Here is a 24,060-nt window from a genome sequence, read left to right on the forward strand (position 1 = left end):
GGTAGTTATTGTGTGGTGATGGTAGTTATGGGGTGGTGATGGTAGTTATGGGGTGGTGATGATGGTGGTGATGGGGTTATGATGGTGGTGATGGGGTGATGATGGTAGTTATGGGGTGGTGATGGTAGTTATTGGGTGGTGATGATGGTAGTTATGGGGTGGTGGTGGTAGTTATGGGGTGGTGGTGATGGTAGTTATGGGGTGGTGGTGGTAGTTATGGGGTGGTGGTGGTAGTGGTAGTTATGGGCTTGTGATTGTAGTTATGGGGTGGTGGTGATGGTGGTAGCTATGGGGTGGTGATGGTAGTTGTGGGGGGGTGATGATGGTAGTTATAGGGTGATGATGGTAGTTATGGGGTGGTGATGATGGTAGTTATGGGATGGTGGTGATGGTAGTTACGGGGTGATGATGGTAGTTATGGGGTGATGATGGTAGTTATGGGGTTGGGATGATGGTAGTTATGGGGTGGTGGTGATAGTAGTTATTGGGTGGTGGTGATGGTAGTTAATGGGGTGGTGATGATGGTAGTTATGGGGTGGTGGTGATGGTAGTTATGGGGTGTTGATTGTAGTTATGGGGTGGTGATGGTGGTAGTTATGGGTTTGGTGATGATGGTAGTTATGGGGTGGTGGTGATGGTAGTTATGGGGTGATGATGGTAGTTATGGGGTGGTGATGATGGTAGTTATGGGGGTGGTGGTGATGGTAGTTATGGGGAGATTATGATGGTAGTTAAGGGGGTGGTGATGGTAGTTATGGGGTGGTGATGATAGTAGTTATGGGGAGATGATGATGGTAGTTATGGGGTGGTGATGGTAGTTATGGGGTGGTGATGGTAGTTATTGTGTGGTGGTGGTGGTGGTAGTTATGTGGTGGTGATGATGGTAGTTATGGGGGTGTTGATGGTAGTTATGGGGTGATGATGGTAGTTATGGGGTGGTGATGATGGTAGTTATGGGGGTGGTGGTGATGGTAGTTATGGGGAGATTATGATGGTAGTTAAGGGGGTGGTGATGGTAGTTATGGGGTGGTTATGATAGTAGTTATGGGGAGATGATGATGGTAGTTATGGGGTGGTGTTGGTAGTTATGGGGTGGTGATGTTGGTGGTGATAGTAGTTATGGGGTGGTGATGATGGTAGTTATGGGTTGGTGATGATGGTGGTGATGGGGTGGTGATGGTAGTTATGGGGTGGTGATGATGGTAGTTATGGGGTGGTGATGGTAGTTATGGGGTGGTGGGTATGGTAGTTAGGGGGTGATGATGGTAGTTATGAGGTGATGGTGATGGTAGTTAGGGGGTGATGATGGTAGTTATGGGGTGATGATGGTAGTTATGGGATGTTGATGATGGTAGTTATGGGATGGTGATGATGGTAGTTATGTGGTGGTGATGGTAGTTATGGGGTGGTGATTGTAGTTATGGGGTGGTGATGGTGGTAGTTATGGGGTGGTGATGATGGTAGTTATGGGGTGGTGGTGATGGTAGTTATGGGGTGATGATGGTAGTTATGGGGTGGTGATGATGGTAGTTATGGGGGTGGTGGTGATGGTAGTTATGGGGAGATTATGATGGTAGTTAAGGGGGTGGTGATGGTAGTTATGGGGTGGTGATGATAGTAGTTATGGGGAGATGATGATGGTAGTTATGTGGTGGTGATGGTAGTTATGGGGTGGTGATGTTGGTGGTGATGGTAGTTATGGGGTGGTGATGATGGTAGTTATGGGTTGGTGATGATGGTGGTGATGGGGTGGTGATGGTAGTTATGGGGTGGTGATGATGGTAGTTATGGGGTGGTGATGGTAGTTATGGGGTGGTGGGTATGGTAGATAGGGGGTGATGATGGTAGTTATGAGGTGATGGTGATTGTAGTTAGGGGGTGATGATGGTAGTTATGGGGTGATGATGGTAGTTATGGGATGTTGATGATGGTAGTTATTTGATGGTGATGATGGTAGTTATGGGGTGATGATGGTAGTTATGGGGTGATGATGGTAGTTATGGGGTGGTGGTGATGGTAGTTATGGGGTGGTGATGGTAGTTATGGGGTGGTGGTGATGGTAGTTATGGGGTGGTGATGGTAGTTATGGGGTGGTGATGGTAGTTATGGTGTGGTGATGGTAGTTATGGGGTGGTGATGGTAGTTATGGGGTGGTGATGGTAGTTATGGGGTGATGATGGTAGTTATGGGGTGGTGATGGTGGTAGTTATGGGGTGGTGATGATGGTAGTTATGGGGGTGGTGATGGTAGTTATGGGGTGGTGATGGTAGTTATGGGGTGGTGATGGTAGTTATGGGGTTGTGATGGTAGCTATGGGGTGGTGATGGTAATTATGGGGTGGTGATGGTAGCTATGGGGTGGTGATGGTAGTTATGGGGTGGTGGTGATGGTAGTTATGGGGTGGTGATGGTAGTTATGGGGTGGTGATGGTAGCTATGGGGTGGTGATGGTAATTATGGGGTGGTGATGGTAGCTATGGGGTGGTGATGGTAGTTATGGGGTGATGATGGTAGTTATGGGGTGGTGGTGGTGATGGTAGTTATGGGGTGGTGGTGGTGATGGTAGTTATGGGTTGGTGATGATGGTAGTTATGGGGTGGTGGTGATGGTAGTTATGGGGTGGTGATGGTAGATATGGGGTGGTGATGATGGTAGTTATGGGGTGGTGATGGTAGTTATGGGGTGGTGATGATGGTGTTGATGTGGTGATGATGGTAGTTATGGGCTGATGATGGTAGTTATTGTGTGATGATGGTAGTTATGGGGTGGTTATGGTAGTTATGGGGTGGTGATGATGGTGGTGATGGGATGATGATGGTGGTGATGGGGTGATGATGGTAGTTATGGGGTGGTGATGGTAGTTATTGGGTGGTGATGATGGTAGTTATGGGGTGGTGGTGGTAGTTATGGGGTGGTGGTGATGGTGGTAGTTAAGGGGGTGGTGATGGTAGTTATGGGGTGGTGATGATAGTAGTTATGGGGAGATGATGATGGTAGTTATGGGGTGGTGATGGTAGTTATGGGGTGGTGATGGTAGTTATTGTGTGGTGGTGGTGGTGGTAGTTATGTGGTGGTGATGATGGTAGTTATGGGGGTGTTGATGGTAGTTATGGGGTGATGATGGTAGTTATGGGGTGGTGATGATGGTAGTTATGGGGGTGGTGGTGATGGTAGTTATGGGGAGATTATGATGGTAGTTAAGGGGGTGGTGATGGTAGTTATGGGGTGGTTATGATAGTAGTTATGGGGAGATGATGATGGTAGTTATGGGGTGGTGTTGGTAGTTATGGGGTGGTGATGTTGGTGGTGATAGTAGTTATGGGGTGGTGATGATGGTAGTTATGGGTTGGTGATGATGGTGGTGATGGGGTGGTGATGGTAGTTATGGGGTGGTGATGATGGTAGTTATGGGGTGGTGATGGTAGTTATGGGGTGGTGGGTATGGTAGTTAGGGGGTGATGATGGTAGTTATGAGGTGATGGTGATGGTAGTTAGGGGGTGATGATGGTAGTTATGGGGTGATGATGGTAGTTATGGGATGTTGATGATGGTAGTTATGGGATGGTGATGATGGTAGTTATGTGGTGGTGATGGTAGTTATGGGGTGGTGATTGTAGTTATGGGGTGGTGATGGTGGTAGTTATGGGGTGGTGATGATGGTAGTTATGGGGTGGTGGTGATGGTAGTTATGGGGTGATGATGGTAGTTATGGGGTGGTGATGATGGTAGTTATGGGGGTGGTGGTGATGGTAGTTATGGGGAGATTATGATGGTAGTTAAGGGGGTGGTGATGGTAGTTATGGGGTGGTGATGATAGTAGTTATGGGGAGATGATGATGGTAGTTATGTGGTGGTGATGGTAGTTATGGGGTGGTGATGTTGGTGGTGATGGTAGTTATGGGGTGGTGATGATGGTAGTTATGGGTTGGTGATGATGGTGGTGATGGGGTGGTGATGGTAGTTATGGGGTGGTGATGATGGTAGTTATGGGGTGGTGATGGTAGTTATGGGGTGGTGGGTATGGTAGATAGGGGGTGATGATGGTAGTTATGAGGTGATGGTGATTGTAGTTAGGGGGTGATGATGGTAGTTATGGGGTGATGATGGTAGTTATGGGATGTTGATGATGGTAGTTATTTGATGGTGATGATGGTAGTTATGGGGTGATGATGGTAGTTATGGGGTGATGATGGTAGTTATGGGGTGGTGGTGATGGTAGTTATGGGGTGGTGATGGTAGTTATGGGGTGGTGGTGATGGTAGTTATGGGGTGGTGATGGTAGTTATGGGGTGGTGATGGTAGTTATGGTGTGGTGATGGTAGTTATGGGGTGGTGATGGTAGTTATGGGGTGGTGATGGTAGTTATGGGGTGATGATGGTAGTTATGGGGTGGTGATGGTGGTAGTTATGGGGTGGTGATGATGGTAGTTATGGGGGTGGTGATGGTAGTTATGGGGTGGTGATGGTAGTTATGGGGTGGTGATGGTAGTTATGGGGTTGTGATGGTAGCTATGGGGTGGTGATGGTAATTATGGGGTGGTGATGGTAGCTATGGGGTGGTGATGGTAGTTATGGGGTGGTGGTGATGGTAGTTATGGGGTGGTGATGGTAGTTATGGGGTGGTGATGGTAGCTATGGGGTGGTGATGGTAATTATGGGGTGGTGATGGTAGCTATGGGGTGGTGATGGTAGTTATGGGGTGATGATGGTAGTTATGGGGTGGTGGTGGTGATGGTAGTTATGGGGTGGTGGTGGTGATGGTAGTTATGGGTTGGTGATGATGGTAGTTATGGGGTGGTGGTGATGGTAGTTATGGGGTGGTGATGGTAGATATGGGGTGGTGATGATGGTAGTTATGGGGTGGTGATGGTAGTTATGGGGTGGTGATGATGGTGGTGATGTGGTGATGATGGTAGTTATGGGCTGATGATGGTAGTTATTGTGTGGTGATGGTAGTTATGGGGTGGTTATGGTAGTTATGGGGTGGTGATGATGGTGGTGATGGGATGATGATGGTGGTGATGGGGTGATGATGGTAGTTATGGGGTGGTGATGGTAGTTATTGGGTGGTGATGATGGTAGTTATGGGGTGGTGGTGGTAGTTATGGGGTGGTGGTGATGGTGGTAGTTATGGGGTGGTGATTGTAGTTATTGAGTGGTGGTGATGGTGGTAGCTATGGGGTGGTGATGGTAGTTGTGGGGTGGTGATGTTGGTAGTTATGGGGGGGTGATGATGGTAGTTATGGGATGATGATGGTAGTTATGGGGGTGGTGATGGTAGTTATGGGGTGGTGATGGTAGTTATGGGGTGGTGATGGTAGTTATGGGGTGGTGGTGATGGTAGTTATGGGGTGGTGGTGATGGTAGTTATGGGGTGGTGGTGGTAGTTATGGGGTGGTGGTGATGGTGGTAGTTATGGCGTGGTGATTGTAGTTATTGGGTGGTGGTGATGGTGGTAGTTATGGGGTGGTGATGATGGTAGTTATGGGGGTGGTGATGGTAGTTATGGGGTGGTGATGGTAGTTATGGGGTGGTGATGGTAGTTATGGGGTTGTGATGGTAGCTATGGGGTGGTGATGGTAATTATGGGGTGGTGATGGTAGCTATGGGGTGGTGATGGTAGTTATGGGGTGGTGGTGATGGTAGTTATGGGGTGGTGATGATAGTTATGGGGTGGTGATGGTAGCTATGGGGTGGTGATGGTAATTATGGGGTGGTGATGGTAGCTATGGGGTGGTGATGGTAGTTATGGGGTGATGATGGTAGTTATGGGGTGGTGGTGGTGATGGTAGTTATGGGGTGGTGGTGGTGATGGTAGTTATGGGTTGGTGATGATGGTAGTTATGGGGTGGTGGTGATGGTAGTTATGGGGTGGTGATGGTAGATTTGGGGTGGTGATGATGGTAGTTATGGGGTGGTGATGGTAGTTATGGGGTGGTGATGATGGTGGTGATGTGGTGATGATGGTAGTTATGGGGTGATGATGGTAGTTATTGTGTGGTGATGGTAGTTATGGGGTGGTGATGGTAGTTATGGGGTGGTGATGATGGTGGTGATGGGGTGATGATGGTGGTGATGGGGTGATGATGGTAGTTATGGGGTGGTGATGGTAGTTATTGGGTGGTGATGATGGTAGTTATGGGGTGGTGGTGGTAGTTATGGGGTGGTGGTGATGGTGGTAGTTATGGGGTGGTGATTGTAGTTATTGAGTGGTGGTGATGGTGGTAGCTATGGGGTGGTGATGGTAGTTGTGGGGTGGTGATGTTGGTAGTTATGGGGGGGTGATGATGGTAGTTATGGGATGATGATGGTAGTTATGGGGTGGTGGTGATGATGGTAGTTATGGGGTGGTGATGGTAGTTATGGGGTGGTGATGGTAGTTATGGGGTGGTGGTGATAGTAGTTATTGGGTGGTGGTAGTTATGGGGTGGTGATGATGGTAGTTATGGTGTGGTGGTGATGGTAGTTATGGGGTGGTGATGGTAGTTATGGGGTGGTGATGGTGGTAGTTATGGGGTGGTGATGATGGTAGTTATGGGTGGTGGTGATGGTAGTTATGGGGTGGTGGTGGTAGTTATGGGGTGGTGGTGATGGTGGTAGTTATGGGCTGGTGATTGTAGTTATGGGGTGGTGGTGATGGTGGTAGCTATGGGGTGGTGATGGTAGTTGTGGGGGGGTGATGATGGTAGTTATAGGGTGATGATGGTAGTTATGGGGTGGTGATGGTAGTTATTGGGTGGTGATGATGGTAGTTATGGGGTGGTGGTGGTAGTTATGGGGTGGTGGTGATGGTGGTAGTTATGGGGTGGTGATGGTAGTTATGGGGTGGTGATGGTAGTTATGGGGTGGTGATGGTAGTTATGGGGTGGTGGTGATGGTAGTTATGGGGTGGTGATTGTAGTTATTGAGTGGTGGTGATGGTGGTAGCTATGGGGTGGTGATGGTAGTTGTGGGGTGGTGATGTTGGTAGTTATGGGGGGGTGATGATGGTAGTTATGGGATGATGATGGTAGTTATGGGGGTGGTGATGGTAGTTATGGGGTGGTGATGGTAGTTATGGGGTGGTGATGGTAGTTATGGGGTGGTGGTGATGGTAGTTATGGGGTGGTGGTGATGGTAGTTATGGGGTGGTGGTGGTAGTTATGGGGTGGTGGTGATGGTGGTAGTTATGGCGTGGTGATTGTAGTTATTGGGTGGTGGTGATGGTGGTAGTTATGGGGTGGTGATGATGGTAGTTATGGGGGTGGTGATGGTAGTTATGGGGTGGTGATGGTAGTTATGGGGTGGTGATGGTAGTTATGGGGTTGTGATGGTAGCTATGGGGTGGTGATGGTAATTATGGGGTGGTGATGGTAGCTATGGGGTGGTGATGGTAGTTATGGGGTGGTGGTGATGGTAGTTATGGGGTGGTGATGATAGTTATGGGGTGGTGATGGTAGCTATGGGGTGGTGATGGTAATTATGGGGTGGTGATGGTAGCTATGGGGTGGTGATGGTAGTTATGGGGTGATGATGGTAGTTATGGGGTGTTGGTGGTGATGGTAGTTATGGGGTGGTGGTGGTGATGGTAGTTATGGGTTGGTGATGATGGTAGTTATGGGGTGGTGGTGATGGTAGTTATGGGGTGGTGATGGTAGTTATGGGGTGGTGATGATGGTGGTGATGTGGTGATGATGGTAGTTATGGGGTGATGATGGTAGTTATTGTGTGGTGATGGTAGTTATGGGGTGGTGATGGTAGTTATGGGGTGGTGATGATGGTGGTGATGGGGTGATGATGGTGGTGATGGGGTGATGATGGTAGTTATGGGGTGGTGATGGTAGTTATTGGGTGGTGATGATGGTAGTTATGGGGTGGTGGTGGTAGTTATGGGGTGGTGGTGATGGTGGTAGTTATGGGGTGGTGATTGTAGTTATTGAGTGGTGGTGATGGTGGTAGCTATGGGGTGGTGATGGTAGTTGTGGGGTGGTGATGTTGGTAGTTATGGGGGGGTGATGATGGTAGTTATGGGATGATGATGGTAGTTATGGGGTGGTGGTGATGATGGTAGTTATGGGGTGGTGATGGTAGTTATGGGGTGGTGATGGTAGTTATGGGGTGGTGGTGATAGTAGTTATTGGGTGGTGGTAGTTATGGGGTGGTGATGATGGTAGTTATGGTGTGGTGGTGATGGTAGTTATGGGGTGGTGATGGTAGTTATGGGGTGGTGATGGTGGTAGTTATGGGGTGGTGATGATGGTAGTTATGGGTGGTGGTGATGGTAGTTATGGGGTGTTGGTGGTAGTTATGGGGTGGTGGTGATGGTGGTAGTTATGGGCTGGTGATTGTAGTTATGGGGTGGTGGTGATGGTGGTAGCTATGGGGTGGTGATGGTAGTTGTGGGGGGGTGATGATGGTAGTTATAGGGTGATGATGGTAGTTATGGGGTGGTGATGATGGTAGTTATGGGGTGGTGGTGATGGTAGTTACGGGGTGATGATGGTAGTTATGGGGTGATGATGGTAGTTATGGGGTGGTGATGATGGTAGTTATGGGATGGTGATGATGGTAGTTATGGGGTGGTGATGGTAGTTATGGGGTGGGGATGATGGTAGTTATGGGGTGGTGGTGATAGTAGTTATGGGGTGGTGATGATGGTAGTTATGGGGTGGTGGTGATGGTAGTTATGGGGTGGTGATGTTGGTAGCTATGGGGGGGTGATGATGGTAGTTATGGGATGATGATGGTAGTTATGGGGTGGTGGTGATGATGGTAGTTATGGGGTGGTGATGGTAGTTATGGGGTGGTGATGGTAGTTATGGGGTGGTGGTGATAGTAGTTATTGGGTGGTGGTAGTTATGGGGTGGTGATGATGGTAGTTATGGTGTGGTGGTGATGGTAGTTATGGGGTGGTGATGGTAGTTATGGGGTGGTGATGGTGGTAGTTATGGGGTGGTGATGATGGTAGTTATGGGTGGTGGTGATGGTAGTTATGGGGTGGTGGTGGTAGTTATGGGGTGGTGGTGATGGTGGTAGTTATGGGCTGGTGATTGTAGTTATGGGGTGGTGGTGATGGTGGTAGCTATGGGGTGGTGATGGTAGTTGTGGGGGGGTGATGATGGTAGTTATAGGGTGATGATGGTAGTTATGGGGTGGTGATGATGGTAGTTATGGGGTGGTGGTGATGGTAGTTACGGGGTGATGATGGTAGTTATGGGGTGATGATGGTAGTTATGGGGTGGTGATGATGGTAGTTATGGGATGGTGATGATGGTAGTTATGGGGTGGTGATGGTAGTTATGGGGTGGGGATGATGGTAGTTATGGGGTGGTGGTGATAGTAGTTATGGGGTGGTGATGATGGTAGTTATGGGGTGGTGGTGATGGTAGTTATGGGGTGGTGATGTTGGTAGCTATGGGGGGGTGATGATGGTAGTTATGGGATGATGATGGTAGTTATGGGGTGGTGGTGATGATGGTAGTTATGGGGTGGTGATGGTAGTTATGGGGTGGTGATGGTAGTTATGGGGTGGTGGTGATAGTAGTTATTGGGTGGTGGTAGTTATGGGGTGGTGATGATGGTAGTTATTGTGTGGTGGTGATGGTAGTTATGGGGTGGTGATGATAGTTATGGGGTGGTGATGGTAGCTATGGGGTGGTGATGGTAATTATGGGGTGGTGATGGTAGCTATGGGGTGGTGATGGTAGTTATGGGGTGATGATGGTAGTTATGGGGTGGTGGTGGTGATGGTAGTTATGGGGTGGTGGTGGTGATGGTAGTTATGGGTTGGTGATGATGGTAGTTATGGGGTGGTGGTGATGGTAGTTATGGGGTGGTGATGGTAGATTTGGGGTGGTGATGATGGTAGTTATGGGGTGGTGATGGTAGTTATGGGGTGGTGATGATGGTGGTGATGTGGTGATGATGGTAGTTATGGGGTGATGATGGTAGTTATTGTGTGGTGATGGTAGTTATGGGGTGGTGATGGTAGTTATGGGGTGGTGATGATGGTGGTGATGGGGTGATGATGGTGGTGATGGGGTGATGATGGTAGTTATGGGGTGGTGATGGTAGTTATTGGGTGGTGATGATGGTAGTTATGGGGTGGTGGTGGTAGTTATGGGGTGGTGGTGATGGTGGTAGTTATGGGGTGGTGATTGTAGTTATTGAGTGGTGGTGATGGTGGTAGCTATGGGGTGGTGATGGTAGTTGTGGGGTGGTGATGTTGGTAGTTATGGGGGGGTGATGATGGTAGTTATGGGATGATGATGGTAGTTATGGGGTGGTGGTGATGATGGTAGTTATGGGGTGGTGATGGTAGTTATGGGGTGGTGATGGTAGTTATGGGGTGGTGGTGATAGTAGTTATTGGGTGGTGGTAGTTATGGGGTGGTGATGATGGTAGTTATGGTGTGGTGGTGATGGTAGTTATGGGGTGGTGATGGTAGTTATGGGGTGGTGATGGTGGTAGTTATGGGGTGGTGATGATGGTAGTTATGGGTGGTGGTGATGGTAGTTATGGGGTGGTGGTGGTAGTTATGGGGTGGTGGTGATGGTGGTAGTTATGGGCTGGTGATTGTAGTTATGGGGTGGTGGTGATGGTGGTAGCTATGGGGTGGTGATGGTAGTTGTGGGGGGGTGATGATGGTAGTTATAGGGTGATGATGGTAGTTATGGGGTGGTGATGGTAGTTATTGGGTGGTGATGATGGTAGTTATGGGGTGGTGGTGGTAGTTATGGGGTGGTGGTGATGGTGGTAGTTATGGGGTGGTGATGGTAGTTATGGGGTGGTGATGGTAGTTATGGGGTGGTGATGGTAGTTATGGGGTGGTGGTGATGGTAGTTATGGGGTGGTGATTGTAGTTATTGAGTGGTGGTGATGGTGGTAGCTATGGGGTGGTGATGGTAGTTGTGGGGTGGTGATGTTGGTAGTTATGGGGGGGTGATGATGGTAGTTATGGGATGATGATGGTAGTTATGGGGGTGGTGATGGTAGTTATGGGGTGGTGATGGTAGTTATGGGGTGGTGATGGTAGTTATGGGGTGGTGGTGATGGTAGTTATGGGGTGGTGGTGATGGTAGTTATGGGGTGGTGGTGGTAGTTATGGGGTGGTGGTGATGGTGGTAGTTATGGCGTGGTGATTGTAGTTATTGGGTGGTGGTGATGGTGGTAGTTATGGGGTGGTGATGATGGTAGTTATGGGGGTGGTGATGGTAGTTATGGGGTGGTGATGGTAGTTATGGGGTGGTGATGGTAGTTATGGGGTTGTGATGGTAGCTATGGGGTGGTGATGGTAATTATGGGGTGGTGATGGTAGCTATGGGGTGGTGATGGTAGTTATGGGGTGGTGGTGATGGTAGTTATGGGGTGGTGATGATAGTTATGGGGTGGTGATGGTAGCTATGGGGTGGTGATGGTAATTATGGGGTGGTGATGGTAGCTATGGGGTGGTGATGGTAGTTATGGGGTGATGATGGTAGTTATGGGGTGTTGGTGGTGATGGTAGTTATGGGGTGGTGGTGGTGATGGTAGTTATGGGTTGGTGATGATGGTAGTTATGGGGTGGTGGTGATGGTAGTTATGGGGTGGTGATGGTAGTTATGGGGTGGTGATGATGGTGGTGATGTGGTGATGATGGTAGTTATGGGGTGATGATGGTAGTTATTGTGTGGTGATGGTAGTTATGGGGTGGTGATGGTAGTTATGGGGTGGTGATGATGGTGGTGATGGGGTGATGATGGTGGTGATGGGGTGATGATGGTAGTTATGGGGTGGTGATGGTAGTTATTGGGTGGTGATGATGGTAGTTATGGGGTGGTGGTGGTAGTTATGGGGTGGTGGTGATGGTGGTAGTTATGGGGTGGTGATTGTAGTTATTGAGTGGTGGTGATGGTGGTAGCTATGGGGTGGTGATGGTAGTTGTGGGGTGGTGATGTTGGTAGTTATGGGGGGGTGATGATGGTAGTTATGGGATGATGATGGTAGTTATGGGGTGGTGGTGATGATGGTAGTTATGGGGTGGTGATGGTAGTTATGGGGTGGTGATGGTAGTTATGGGGTGGTGGTGATAGTAGTTATTGGGTGGTGGTAGTTATGGGGTGGTGATGATGGTAGTTATGGTGTGGTGGTGATGGTAGTTATGGGGTGGTGATGGTAGTTATGGGGTGGTGATGGTGGTAGTTATGGGGTGGTGATGATGGTAGTTATGGGTGGTGGTGATGGTAGTTATGGGGTGTTGGTGGTAGTTATGGGGTGGTGGTGATGGTGGTAGTTATGGGCTGGTGATTGTAGTTATGGGGTGGTGGTGATGGTGGTAGCTATGGGGTGGTGATGGTAGTTGTGGGGGGGTGATGATGGTAGTTATAGGGTGATGATGGTAGTTATGGGGTGGTGATGATGGTAGTTATGGGGTGGTGGTGATGGTAGTTACGGGGTGATGATGGTAGTTATGGGGTGATGATGGTAGTTATGGGGTGGTGATGATGGTAGTTATGGGATGGTGATGATGGTAGTTATGGGGTGGTGATGGTAGTTATGGGGTGGGGATGATGGTAGTTATGGGGTGGTGGTGATAGTAGTTATGGGGTGGTGATGATGGTAGTTATGGGGTGGTGGTGATGGTAGTTATGGGGTGGTGATGTTGGTAGCTATGGGGGGGTGATGATGGTAGTTATGGGATGATGATGGTAGTTATGGGGTGGTGGTGATGATGGTAGTTATGGGGTGGTGATGGTAGTTATGGGGTGGTGATGGTAGTTATGGGGTGGTGGTGATAGTAGTTATTGGGTGGTGGTAGTTATGGGGTGGTGATGATGGTAGTTATGGTGTGGTGGTGATGGTAGTTATGGGGTGGTGATGGTAGTTATGGGGTGGTGATGGTGGTAGTTATGGGGTGGTGATGATGGTAGTTATGGGTGGTGGTGATGGTAGTTATGGGGTGGTGGTGGTAGTTATGGGGTGGTGGTGATGGTGGTAGTTATGGGCTGGTGATTGTAGTTATGGGGTGGTGGTGATGGTGGTAGCTATGGGGTGGTGATGGTAGTTGTGGGGGGGTGATGATGGTAGTTATAGGGTGATGATGGTAGTTATGGGGTGGTGATGATGGTAGTTATGGGGTGGTGGTGATGGTAGTTACGGGGTGATGATGGTAGTTATGGGGTGATGATGGTAGTTATGGGGTGGTGATGATGGTAGTTATGGGATGGTGATGATGGTAGTTATGGGGTGGTGATGGTAGTTATGGGGTGGGGATGATGGTAGTTATGGGGTGGTGGTGATAGTAGTTATGGGGTGGTGATGATGGTAGTTATGGGGTGGTGGTGATGGTAGTTATGGGGTGGTGATGTTGGTAGCTATGGGGGGGTGATGATGGTAGTTATGGGATGATGATGGTAGTTATGGGGTGGTGGTGATGATGGTAGTTATGGGGTGGTGATGGTAGTTATGGGGTGGTGATGGTAGTTATGGGGTGGTGGTGATAGTAGTTATTGGGTGGTGGTAGTTATGGGGTGGTGATGATGGTAGTTATTGTGTGGTGGTGATGGTAGTTATGGGGTGGTGATGGTAGTTATGGGGTGGTGATGGTGGTAGCTATGGGGTGGTGATGGTAGTTGTGGGGGGGTGATGATGGTAGTTATGGGGTGATGATGGTAGTTATGGGATGGTGATGATGGTAGTTATGGGATGGTGATGATGGTAGTTATGGGGTGATGATGGTAGTTATGGGGTGATGATGGTAGTTATGGGGTGGTGGTGATGGTAGTTATGGGGTGGTGATGGTAGTTATGGGGTGGTGGTGATGGTAGTTATGGGGTGGTGATGGTAGTTATGGGGTGGTGATGGTAGTTATGGTGTGGTGGTGGTGGTGGTAGTTATGTGGTGGTGATGATGGTAGTTATGGGGGTGGTGATGGTAGTTAAGGGGTGGTGATGGTAGTTGTGGGGTGGTGATGGTAGTTATGGGGTGGTGGTGATGGTAGTTATGGGGTGGTGGTGATTGTAGTTATGGGGTGGTGGTGGTAGTTATGGGGTGGTGGTGATGGTGGTAGTTATGGCGTGGTGATTGTAGTTATTGGGTGGTGGTGATGGTGGTAGTTATGGGGTGGTGATGATGGTAGTTATGGGGGTGGTGATGGTAGTTATGGGGTGGTGATGGTAGTTATGGGGTGGTGATGGTAGCTATGGGGTGGTGATGGTAGCTATGGGGTGGTGATGGTAATTATGGGGTGGTGATGGTAGCTATGGGGTGGTGATGGTAGTTATGGGGTGGTGGTGATGGTAGTTATGGGGTGGTGATAGTAGTTATGGGGTGGTGATGGTAGCTATGGGGTGGTGATGGTAATTATGGGGTGGTGATGGTAGCTATGGGGTGGTGATGGTAGTTATGGGGTGATGATGGTAGTTATGGGGTGGTGGTGGTGATGGTAGTTATGGTGTGGTGGTGGTGATGGTAGTTATGGGTTGGTGATGATGGTAGTTATGGGGTGGTGGTGATGGTAGTTATGGGGTGGTGATGGTAGATATGGGGTGGTGATGATGGTAGTTATGGGGTGGTGATGGTAGTTATGGGGTGGTGGGTATGGTAGATAGGGGGTGATGATGGTAGTTATGAGGTGATGGTGATTGTAGTTAGTTGGTGATGATGGTAGTTATGGGGTGATGATGGTAGTTATGGGATGTTGATGATGGTAGTTATGGGATGGTGATGATGGTAGTTATGGGGTGATGATGGTAGTTATGGGGTGATGATGGTAGTTATGGGGTGGTGGTGATGGTAGTTATGGGGTGGTGATGGTAGTTATGGGGTGGTGGTGATGGTAGTTATGGGGTGGTGATGGTAGTTATGGGGTGGTGATGGTAGTTATGGTGTGGTGGTGGTGGTGGTAGTTATGTGGTGGTGATGATGGTAGTTATGGGGGTGGTGATGGTAGTTATGGGGTGGTGATGGTAGTTATGGGGTGGTGATGGTAGTTATGGGGTGGTGGTGATGGTAGTTATGGGGTGGTGGTGATGGTAGTTATGGGGTGGTGGTGGTAGTTATGGGGTGGTGGTGATGGTGGTAGTTATGGCGTGGTGATTGTAGTTATTGGGTGGTGGTGATGGTGGTAGTTATGGGGTGGTGATGATGGTAGTTATGGGGGTGGTGATGGTAGTTATGGGGTGGTGATGGTAGTTATGGGGTGGTGATGGTTGCTATGGGGTGGTGATGGTAGCTATGGGGTGGTGATGGTAATTATGGGGTGGTGATGGTAGCTATGGGGTGGTGATGGTAGTTATGGGGTGGTGGTGATGGTAGTTATGGGGTGGTGATGGTAGTTATGGGGTGGTGATGGTAGCTATGGGGTGGTGATGGTAATTATGGGGTGGTGATGGTAGCTATGGGGTGGTGATGGTAGTTATGGGGTGATGATGGTAGTTATGGGGTGGTGGTGGTGATGGTAGTTATGGGGTGGTGGTGATGGTAGTTATGGGTTGGTGATGATGGTAGTTATGGGGTGGTGGTGATGGTAGTTATGGGGTGGTGATGGTAGATATGGGGTGGTGATGATGGTAGTTATGGGGTGGTGATGGTAGTTATGGGGTGGTGATGATGGTGGTGATGTGGTGATGATGGTAGTTATGGGGTGATGATGGTAGTTATTGTGTGGTGATGGTAGTTATGGGGTGGTGATGGTAGTTATGGGGTGGTGATGATGGTGGTGATGGGGTTATGATGGTGGTGATGGGGTGATGATGGTAGTTATGGGGTGGTGATGGTAGTTATTGGGTGGTGATGATGGTAGTTATGGGGTGGTGGTGGTAGTTATGGGGTGGTGGTGATGGTAGTTATGGGGTGGTGGTGGTAGTTATGGGGTGGTGGTGGTAGTGGTAGTTATGGGCTGGTGATTGTAGTTATGGGGTGGTGGTGATGGTGGTAGCTATGGGGTGGTGATGGTAGTTGTGGGGGGGTGATGATGGTAGTTATAGGGTGATGATGGTAGTTATGGGGTGGTGATGATGGTAGTTATGGGATGGTGGTGATGGTAGTTACGGGGTGATGATGGTAGTTATGGGGTGATGATGGTAGTTATGGGGTTGGGATGATGGTAGTTATGGGGTGGTGGTGATAGTAGTTATTGGGTGGTGGTGATGGTAGTTATGGGGTGGTGATGATGGTAGTTATGGGGTGGTGGTGATGGTAGTTATGGGGTGTTGATTGTAGTTATGGGGTGGTGATGGTGGTAGTTATGGGTTTGGTGATGATGGTAGTTATGGGGTGGTGGTGATGGTAGTTATGGGGTGATGATGGTAGTTATGGGGTGGTGATGATGGTAGTTATGGGGTGGTGATGGTAGTTATGGGGGTGGTGGTGATGGTAGTTATGGGGAGATTATGATGGTAGTTAAGGGGGTGGTGATGGTAGTTATGGGGTGGTGATGATAGTAGTTATGGGGAGATGATGATGGTAGTTATGGGGTGGTGATGGTAGTTATGGGGTGGTGATGGTAGTTATTGTGTGGTGGTGGTGGTGGTAGTTATGTGGTGGTGATGATGGTAGTTATGGGGGTGTTGATGATGGTAGTTATGGGGGTGTTGATGGTAGTTATGGGGTGATGATGGTAGTTATGGGGTGGTGATGATGGTAGTTATGGGAGTGGTGGTGATGGTAGTTATGGGGAGATTATGATGGTAGTTAAGGGGGTGGTGATGGTAGTTATGGGGTGGTTATGATAGTAGTTATGGGGAGATGATGATGGTAGTTATGGGGTGGTGATGGTAGTTATGGGGTGGTGATGTTGGTGGTGATAGTAGTTATGGGGTGGTGATGATGGTAGTTATGGGTTGGTGATGATGGTGGTGATGGGGTGGTGATGGTAGTTATGGGGTGGTGATGATGGTAGTTATGGGGTGGTGATGGTAGTTATGGGGTGGTGGGTATGGTAGTTAGGGGGTGATGATGGTAGTTATGAGGTGATGGTGATGGTAGTTAGGGGGTGATGATGGTAGTTATGGGGTGATGATGGTAGTTATGGGATGTTGATGATGGTAGTTATGGGATGGTGATGATGGTAGTTATGTGTTGGTGATGGTAGTTATGGGGTGGTGATTGTAGTTATGGGGTGGTGATGGTGGTAGTTATGGGGTGGTGATGATGGTAGTTATGGGGTGGTGGTGATGGTAGTTATGGGGTGATGATGGTAGTTATGGGGTGGTGATGATGGTAGTTATGGGGGTGGTGGTGATGGTAGTTATGGGGAGATTATGATGGTAGTTAAGGGGGTGGTGATGGTAGTTATGGGGTGGTGATGATAGTAGTTATGGGGAGATGATGATGGTAGTTATGTGGTGGTGATGGTAGTTATGGGGTGGTGATGTTGGTGGTGATGGTAGTTATGGGGTGGTGATGATGGTAGTTATGGGTTGGTGATGATGGTGGTGATGGGGTGGTGATGGTAGTTATGGGGTGGTGATGATGGTAGTTATGGGGTGGTGATGGTAGTTATGGGGTGGTGGGTATGGTAGATAGGGGGTGATGATGGTAGTTATGAGGTGATGGTGATTGTAGTTAGGGGGTGATGATGGTAGTTATGGGGTGATGATGGTAGTTATGGGATGTTGATGATGGTAGTTATTTGATGGTGATGATGGTAGTTATGGGGTGATGATGGTAGTTATGGGGTGATGATGGTAGTTATGGGGTGGTGGTGATGGTAGTTATGGGGTGGTGATGGTAGTTATGGGGTGGTGGTGATGGTAGTTATGGGGTGGTGATGGTAGTTATGGGGTGGTGATGGTAGTTATGGTGTGGTGGTGGTGGTGGTAGTTATGTGGTGGTGATGATGGTAGTTATGGGGGTGGTGATGGTAGTTATGGGGTGGTGATGGTAGTTATGGGGTGGTGGTGATGGTAGTTATGGGGTGGTGGTGATGGTAGTTATGGGGTGGTGGTGGTAGTTATGGGGTGGTGGTGATGGTGGTAGTTATGGCGTGGTGATTGTAGTTATTGGGTGGTGGTGATGGTGGTAGTTATGGGGTGGTGATGATGGTAGTTATGGGGGTGGTGATGGTAGTTATGGGGTGGTGATGGTAGTTATGGGGTGGTGATGGTTGCTATGGGGTGGTGATGGTAGCTATGGGGTGGTGATGGTAATTATGGGGTGGTGATGGTAGCTATGGGGTGGTGATGGTAGTTATGGGGTGGTGGTGATGGTAGTTATGGGGTGGTGATGGTAGTTATGGGGTGGTGATGGTAGCTATGGGGTGGTGATGGTAATTATGGGGTGGTGATGGTAGCTATGGGGTGGTGATGGTAGTTATGGGGTGATGATGGTAGTTGTGGGGTGGTGGTGGTGATGGTAGTTATGGGGTGGTGGTGGTGATGGTAGTTATGGGTTGGTGATGATGGTAGTTATGGGGCGTGGTGATGGTAGTTATGGGGTGGTGATGGTAGATATGGGGTGGTGATGATGGTAGTTATGGGGTGGTGATGGTAGTTATGGGGTGGTGATGATGGTGGTGATGTGGTGATGATGGTAGTTATGGGGTGATGATGGTAGTTATTGTGTGGTGATGGTAGTTATGGGGTGGTGATGGTAGTTATGGGGTGGTGATGATGGTGGTGATGGGGTGATGATGGTGGTGATGGGGTGATGATGGTAGTTATGGGGTGGTGATGGTAGTTATTGGGTGGTGATGATGGTAGTTATGGGGTGGTGGTGGTAGTTATGGGGTGGTGGTGATGGTAGTTATGGGGTGGTGGTGGTAGTTATGGGGTGGTGGTGGTAGTGGTAGTTATGGGCTGGTGATTGTAGTTATGGGGTGGTGGTGATGGTGGTAGCTATGGGGTGGTGATGGTAGTTGTGGGGGGGTGATGATGGTAGTTATAGGGTGATGATGGTAGTTATGGGGTGGTGGTGATGGTAGTTACGGGGTGATGATGGTAGTTATGGGGTGATGATGGTAGTTATGGGGTTGGGATGATGGTAGTTATGGGGTGGTGGTGACAGTAGTTATTGGGTGGTGGTGATGGTAGTTATGGGGTGGTGATGATGGTAGTTATGGGGTGGTGGTGATGGTAGTTATGGGGTGGTGATTGTAGTTATGGGGTGGTGATGGTGGTAGTTATGGGGTGGTGATGATGGTAGTTATGGGGTGGTGGTGATGGTAGTTATGAGGTGATGATGGTAGTTATGGGGTGGTGATGATGGTAGTTATGGGGGTGGTGGTGATGGTAGTTATGGGGAGATTATGATGGTAGTTAAGGGGGTGGTGATGGTAGTTATGGGGTGGTGATGATAGTAGTTATGGGGAGATGATGATGGTAGTTATGGGGTGGTGATGGTAGTTATGGGGTGGGGATGGTAGTTATTGTGTGGTGGTGGTGGTGGTAGTTATGTGGTGGTGATGATGGTAGTTATGGGGGTGTTGATGGTAGTTATGGGGTGGTGATGGTAGTTATGGGGTGGTGATGGTAGTTATGGGGTGGTGGTGATGGTAGTTATGGGGTGGTGGTGATGGTAGTTAGGGGGTGGTGATTGTAGTTATTGGGTGGTGGTGATGGTGGTAGTTATGGGGTGGTGATGATGGTAGTTATGGGGGTGGTGATGGTAGTTATGGGGTGGTGATGGTAGTTATGGGGTGGTGATGGTAGTTATGGGGTGGTGATGGTAGCTATGGGGTGGTGATGGTAATTATGGGGTGGTGATGGTAGCTATGGGGTGGTGATGGTAGTTATGGGGTGGTGGTGATGGTAGTTATGGGGTGGTGATGGTAGTTATGGGGTGGTGATGGTAGCTATGGGGTGGTGATGGTAATTATGGGGTGGTGATGGTAGCTATGGGGTGGTGATGGTAGTTATGGGGTGATGATGGTAGTTATGGGGTGGTGGTGAAGATGGTAGTTATGGGGTGGTGGTGGTGATGGTAGTTATGGGTTGGTGATGATGGTAGTTATGGGGTGGTGGTGATGGTAGTTATGGGGTGATGATGGTAGATATGGGGTGGTGATGATGGTAGTTATGGGGTGGTGATGGTAGTTATGGGGTGGTGATTGTAGTTATGGGGTGGTGATGGTGGTAGTTATGGGGTGGTGATGATGGTAGTTATGGGGTGGTGGTGATGGTAGTTATGGGGTGATGATGGTAGTTATGGGGTGGTGATGATGGTAGTTATGGGGGTGGTGGTGATGGTAGTTATGGGGAGATTATGATGGTAGTTAAGGGGGTGGTGATGGTAGTTATGGGGTGGTGACGATAGTAGTTATGGGGAGATGATGATGGTAGTTATGGGGTGGTGATGGTAGTTATGGGGTGGTGATGGTAGTTATTGTGTGGTGGTGGTGGTGGTAGTTATGTGGTGGTGATGATGGTAGTTATGGGGGTGTTGATGGTAGTTATGGGGTGATGATGGTAGTTATTGTGTGGTGATGGTAGTTATGGGGTGGTGATGGTAGTTATGGGGTGGTGATGATGGTGGTGATGGGGTGATGATGGTGGTGATGGGGTGATGATGGTAGTTATGGGGTGGTGATGGTAGTTATTGGGTGGTGATGATGGTAGTTATGGGGTGGTGGTGGTAGTTATGGGGTGGTGGTGATGGTGGTAGTTATGGGGTGGTGATTGTAGTTATGGGGTGGTGATGTTGGTGGTGATGGTAGTTATGGGGTGGTGATGATGGTAGTTATGGGTTGGTGATGATGGTGGTGATGGGGTGGTGATGGTAGTTATGGGGTGGTGATGATGGTAGTTATGGGGTGGTGATGGTAGTTATGGGGTGGTGGGTATGGTAGATAGGGGGTGATGATGGTAGTTATGAGGTGATGGTGATTGTAGTTAGTTGGTGATGATGGTAGTTATGGGGTGATGATGGTAGTTATGGGATGTTGATGATGGTAGTTATGGGATGGTGATGATGGTAGTTATGGGGTGATGATGGTAGTTATGGGGTGATGATGGTAGTTATGGGGTGGTGGTGATGGTAGTTATGGGGTGGTGATGGTAGTTATGGGGTGGTGGTGATGGTAGTTATGGGGTGGTGATGGTAGTTATGGGGTGGTGATGGTAGTTATGGTGTGGTGGTGGTGGTGGTAGTTATGTGGTGGTGATGATGGTAGTTATGGGGGTGGTGATGGTAGTTATGGGGTGGTGATGGTAGTTATGGGGTGGTGATGGTAGTTATGGGGTGGTGGTGATGGTAGTTATGGGGTGGTGGTGATGGTAGTTATGGGGTGGTGGTGGTAGTTATGGGGTGGTGGTGATGGTGGTAGTTATGGCGTGGTGATTGTAGTTATTGGGTGGTGGTGATGGTGGTAGTTATGGGGTGGTGATGATGGTAGTTATGGGGGTGGTGATGGTAGTTATGGGGTGGTGATGGTAGTTATGGGGTGGTGATGGTTGCTATGGGGTGGTGATGGTAGCTATGGGGTGGTGATGGTAATTATGGGGTGGTGATGGTAGCTATGGGGTGGTGATGGTAGTTATGGGGTGGTGGTGATGGTAGTTATGGGGTGGTGATGGTAGTTATGGGGTGGTGATGGTAGCTATGGGGTGGTGATGGTAATTATGGGGTGGTGATGGTAGCTATGGGGTGGTGATGGTAGTTATGGGGTGATGATGGTAGTTATGGGGTGGTGGTGGTGATGGTAGTTATGGGGTGGTGGTGATGGTAGTTATGGGTTGGTGATGATGGTAGTTATGGGGTGGTGGTGATGGTAGTTATGGGGTGGTGATGGTAGATATGGGGTGGTGATGATGGTAGTTATGGGGTGGTGATGGTAGTTATGGGGTGGTGATGATGGTGGTGATGTGGTGATGATGGTAGTTATGGGGTGATGATGGTAGTTATTGTGTGGTGATGGTAGTTATGGGGTGGTGATGGTAGTTATGGGGTGGTGATGATGGTGGTGATGGGGTTATGATGGTGGTGATGGGGTGATGATGGTAGTTATGGGGTGGTGATGGTAGTTATTGGGTGGTGATGATGGTAGTTATGGGGTGGTGGTGGTAGTTATGGGGTGGTGGTGATGGTAGTTATGGGGTGGTGGTGGTAGTTATGGGGTGGTGGTGGTAGTGGTAGTTATGGGCTGGTGATTGTAGTTATGGGGTGGTGGTGATGGTGGTAGCTATGGGGTGGTGATGGTAGTTGTGGGGGGGTGATGATGGTAGTTATAGGGTGATGATGGTAGTTATGGGGTGGTGATGATGGTAGTTATGGGATGGTGGTGATGGTAGTTACGGGGTGATGATGGTAGTTATGGGGTGATGATGGTAGTTATGGGGTTGGGATGATGGTAGTTATGGGGTGGTGGTGATAGTAGTTATTGGGTGGTGGTGATGGTAGTTATGGGGTGGTGATGATGGTAGTTATGGGGTGGTGGTGATGGTAGTTATGGGGTGTTGATTGTAGTTATGGGGTGGTGATGGTGGTAGTTATGGGTTTGGTGATGATGGTAGTTATGGGGTGGTGGTGATGGTAGTTATGGGGTGATGATGGTAGTTATGGGGTGGTGATGATGGTAGTTATGGGGGTGGTGGTGATGGTAGTTATGGGGAGATTATGATGGTAGTTAAGGGGGTGGTGATGGTAGTTATGGGGTGGTGATGATAGTAGTTATGGGGAGATGATGATGGTAGTTATGGGGTGGTGATGGTAGTTATGGGGTGGTGATGGTAGTTATTGTGTGGTGGTGGTGGTGGTAGTTATGTGGTGGTGATGATGGTAGTTATGGGGGTGTTGATGATGGTAGTTATGGGGGTGTTGATGGTAGTTATGGGGTGATGATGGTAGTTATGGGGTGGTGATGATGGTAGTTATGGGAGTGGTGGTGATGGTAGTTATGGGGAGATTATGATGGTAGTTAAGGGGGTGGTGATGGTAGTTATGGGGTGGTTATGATAGTAGTTATGGGGAGATGATGATGGTAGTTATGGGGTGGTGATGGTAGTTATGGGGTGGTGATGTTGGTGGTGATAGTAGTTATGGGGTGGTGATGATGGTAGTTATGGGTTGGTGATGATGGTGGTGATGGGGTGGTGATGGTAGTTATGGGGTGGTGATGATGGTAGTTATGGGGTGGTGATGGTAGTTATGGGGTGGTGGGTATGGTAGTTAGGGGGTGATGATGGTAGTTATGAGGTGATGGTGATGGTAGTTAGGGGGTGATGATGGTAGTTATGGGGTGATGATGGTAGTTATGGGATGTTGATGATGGTAGTTATGGGATGGTGATGATGGTAGTTATGTGGTGGTGATGGTAGTTATGGGGTGGTGATTGTAGTTATGGGGTGGTGATGGTGGTAGTTATGGGGTGGTGATGATGGTAGTTATGGGGTGGTGGTGATGGTAGTTATGGGGTGATGATGGTAGTTATGGGGTGGTGATGATGGTAGTTATGGGGGTGGTGGTGATGGTAGTTATGGGGAGATTATGATGGTAGTTAAGGGGGTGGTGATGGTAGTTATGGGGTGGTGATGATAGTAGTTATGGGGAGATGATGATGGTAGTTATGTGGTGGTGATGGTAGTTATGGGGTGGTGATGTTGGTGGTGATGGTAGTTATGGGGTGGTGATGATGGTAGTTATGGGTTGGTGATGATGGTGGTGATGGGGTGGTGATGGTAGTTATGGGGTGGTGATGATGGTAGTTATGGGGTGGTGATGGTAGTTATGGGGTGGTGGGTATGGTAGATAGGGGGTGATGATGGTAGTTATGAGGTGATGGTGATTGTAGTTAGGGGGTGATGATGGTAGTTATGGGGTGATGATGGTAGTTATGGGATGTTGATGATGGTAGTTATTTGATGGTGATGATGGTAGTTATGGGGTGATGATGGTAGTTATGGGGTGATGATGGTAGTTATGGGGTGGTGGTGATGGTAGTTATGGGGTGGTGATGGTAGTTATGGGGTGGTGGTGATGGTAGTTATGGGGTGGTGATGGTAGTTATGGGGTGGTGATGGTAGTTATGGTGTGGTGGTGGTGGTGGTAGTTATGTGGTGGTGATGATGGTAGTTATGGGGGTGGTGATGGTAGTTATGGGGTGGTGATGGTAGTTATGGGGTGGTGGTGATGGTAGTTATGGGGTGGTGGTGATGGTAGTTATGGGGTG

This window comes from Salmo salar, chromosome 01 (genome assembly GCF_965601325.2).
Source record: "Salmo salar chromosome 01, fSalSal1, whole genome shotgun sequence".
Taxonomy (NCBI): domain Eukaryota; kingdom Metazoa; phylum Chordata; class Actinopteri; order Salmoniformes; family Salmonidae; genus Salmo; species Salmo salar.